This window comes from Tenrec ecaudatus, chromosome X (genome assembly GCF_050624435.1).
Source record: "Tenrec ecaudatus isolate mTenEca1 chromosome X, mTenEca1.hap1, whole genome shotgun sequence".
Classification (NCBI taxonomy): Eukaryota; Metazoa; Chordata; class Mammalia; order Afrosoricida; family Tenrecidae; genus Tenrec; species Tenrec ecaudatus.
This window is the reverse complement of record NC_134548.1, coordinates 135,376,111-135,379,972: the sequence shown is the minus strand read 5'-3', so window position 1 is coordinate 135,379,972 and position 3,862 is coordinate 135,376,111.

Below are 3,862 nucleotides of genomic sequence, written 5' to 3'. Positions count from 1 at the left end.
CTACTGTTGGCCGTGCCCCCCTCCTGAAGATTCTGGGAACTTCCTCTTTTTCTTTGGTGGCAGGCCACACATTCTCTCTGATTCACCTTCCTGTTGGCAAGCTCTGTGGAGCCATGTTGAGAGTGGAGTGAGCCTGTGGCGGAGGCCTGCACCAGCATTCAATACACAAGGCTTTTGACCCAGCAACCTGTGATCTTCCTGTATTCTGCATCATTGCATGTGCTGGATGAGTCTGAAGAGGAATCTATGGACAAGTATTGGACCTATGGGCTAATATTGGACTTAAGAACTTAATCCAGACTGGACTGGGATGTTTTCTCAATATGCAATTGCTCTTTGATGCAAAGCTCCCTCTTACACACATATGAGTGTCTATGGATTTAGTTATCTAGTCAACCTGGCCTAACACAACACTTCTGAAAATCACACACAGGAAGTTGTATGACTAGTAAAATGTACATTATTTGTGAAAAATACAGTAGATAGTTCTTAAACAATACTCAAGGCAAGTTTTGTTTTGTTACTAATTAAGCTAAACCCTGATTAGCCGTTCCAAACCACCAGCTGCTCCTCAGGTGAAAGATGAGACTTTTAACTCGCATCAAGAGTTACAGTCTGAAACATATAGGGGAAGTTCTACCTTGTCCTAGGGTCCCTATGAGTCAGAATCAGTTCGATGGTGTCAAGTTCGCGTTTTGAATTTTGTTGTTTTAAAATTATCCTGGTAGTGTAGTGGGTTATGTGTTGGGTTGCTTAATCCCACGGTCAGCAGTTCAAAAACAGCAGTTGCTTGCCAGGAGAAGCGCGAGGCTTTCTGCTCTAATAAAGATTTCGTTTTGGAAACATAGGGGAGGGTTTCCCCTATCTTACAGGGTTCCCCAGAGCAGAATCAACTTGATGGAAGTGAGTTTAGGGTTTTTATATTGTTTGTTTTTAGAAACCTGGGTGGCACAGTAGGCCTTTAGTTAGGTATAGTTAGTAGGCATAATTAGGCTGTTAATTGCAATGTTGCCAGTTCCAACTGCAGTGTGGTGAATTACTTAATATGCCTCTTCTAGCTATAGCCCTTTTTACTCCTATCAAATGACCTTCGCTTTCCTGATGGGCCTGAGTAAGAAGGTGGGGTGAAGGGGTGGTGTTTTGAAATATCCTGGTTGGGTAATATGATTCAGCTGTGAGTGATTGTTAACAGTGTTGACTGTAATTAGAATACTGCTGGGTACATAATGAGCCCGTTCAGAAGCAGAAGAGGGATTTTTACTACCAGCAAGAGAGAAGAACCAGGAGTGGGGCAGGTCTTTTGGACTTCAAAATTCCTGTGCTTTGAGTCTCCTTGATCCAGGAGACAGCTTTGATTCCAGAAGAGTGTCAGAGAAACAGCAATAGCAGAACCAGGACCATGGCATAATACAGAGCATTGGACTTTCTAGCTCCGGGAACAAGTAAAACTGAGTGCTTTGGCCGGCTTGTGGAGTGAATTTTCTCTGGAGGATCCAGATTTTGATAGAGCTGAGTGCCTTTGGGTTAAGGCTTTCAGCAGAGTTACATGCCATTTGGACATTTATTGGCAGCTATAACAGAGCTTTATAACATAGCCTGAGCAGGCAGAGGCCAGGCCAAGTGGCTGAGGGATACAGAGAGGCCAGTCTGCAGGCACAGCAGAGAAGAAACTGTCCTGACTGGACTACTGTCTCCAGAGCATTTCTCAGCTTCTTGGAAGTAATCGTGTATTGATTTTTCCTGAATGAAATTATTTCTACAGATATTAAATAACAAGGTTACAAATGTGATACCCATTCGTGGAAGTAGTGATGGAGGAGAGATGGTTGGTGTCAGAATAAGGTAAAAAGGGATGTGACCTCTGCCTTGTAGCAATCCCCCTTGGAAGCCAGAGTATGTCAGCATTGGTCCTCATATGCCATTTGGTCACCAGCTCACCAATTGCTCTTCAGGAAAGGCTTGAGGGGAGTTTCTGTGCTTTTGAAGATATATAGTCTCAGAAACCCCAAGGAGAAGTTCTACTCTGTACTATAGCCTTGCTATGCGTCAGAGTTAGGTTGATGGCAGCTGAGTTTTGGTTTTATTACTGTTTTGTTTACACAAGATGATAGGGAATACTTTTTGGCTTAAGGTTAAAGAATATCTCATGGAAATATAGTTCTATAAAGTTGCTCAAGTGACACTAAAGTGTAGTCAGGATTGTATAACTATTGTAAAAAGCAAGATGGTATTAAAACTTGGAATGGAAATGTCATATAACTCAGCAATACCTCTGCTGAGTATATACCCTAATCAAATAGGAACAAACATATGTACTCCCATGTTCATCCAGAACTATTTACAACAGCAAGAAATTGGAAATTCCCCAAAAGTCCATCAGTAGAAAAATGGATAAAAAAAATACACACAATGGAATACTATGCATCACTGAAAAAGCATTGATTAAATCCTAAAGCACCTCATAACATGGATGGATCTGGAGAACATTAGGCTGCGTGAAGTTAGTCAATCACAAAAGACAAGTATTGTATGAGAACCCTGCTATAAGGATCAACACCAAGACAAAGGCTGTGGCTGTCCGGTCAGGCAGGCATTCACTCCAGTCACCCAGGAAATAGGGTGGCATGTCTGTTTAATGCTTATCACCTATTTATCTTTCATTTATTTGTACATCATAAAGACCATTTTTCCGGGGAGGCTCCACCACTGCACATGGGGTGAGTTTCTCATTTGGGGGTGGGGGTGGCTAGGGGTGAGAGAGGACTGAATAGTTCCTGTCATGTGACACTGTTCTATAGTTAGCCTAATTTGGTGTGCACTCCTACAGTAGTTTTTGGTGAATTTTGGTGAAGATTGATAACATGGAGGAGGCAGGACATATCTTTCTCTAGAAAGTGATTTCACTTCTGTTGGTAGAATGGGGCAGTGGAGAGGTGAGGGGGAAGTTTGCCCTTGCGGAAGCACTTGACAATGCTTATATGGATCCCCATGTGGAGAATCTGCCCGGTATTATAGTGCTGATCATTTGTTATCAAGTTTCTTTTCATCCCTGAAGACTCAGGCCTTGTGCTACCTGGATTTTAGACTTTTCTCTTTGAAGTATACAGCCTTCTCTATAGGCCACATCAGAATGATCCGATTAGGAAAACTGACTAGGGGAACCAGGGTTGACCTTAAACACACCTATTGTACACTAAATGGACTGATATACTCCTTTGGACTTGAAGGTGAAATGCTCTAGTGTGAGAATTAGATGGCTGCTCTCTCAAGATCATGAGTTTTGAAGTCATTGTGCTTTGGTTCAAACGTCTTGCTTTTGAGGATGCCAATAATAGGCAACTTAAGCCATCATCTATTTGCCACTTTCATGTGTACTTAGCTCTTCTTGACATGCCTTAGCTCTGCAGACACAGTTCTACCTTAGTGAATGAATATCAGTGAAATTTGTGCCTGTGTATAACCCTCATTATTTTCTTAAACAGGATTCAATAATTTAAGTTTTTTAATATGTGTAAGTGAATATCACATGTATTTTACTTTAAAAAGCTTTCCTACATATGAATATTTCTATTACCTCAATATTATTTTAAACTCTAATTTACTGATTAGTTAAATGCCATTATTAGAAACACCAAAGGCTCTATGGAGGTTACTTATATTATCTCTTGAAAAGTTGATAAATTTTTAATGCTGCCACTGAAAAGGGCCAGGGGTATAAATAAACCTTAGATATATGGATTAGCTCACACTTAATAGTAAGCCCTTATCTAAAACAATGAATTCTTATGATTTGGCCTTATTTAATACTTGCCCTCATGAAGCGATTACTGAAGATATGGGTACTTTATAGAAATGTACGGTG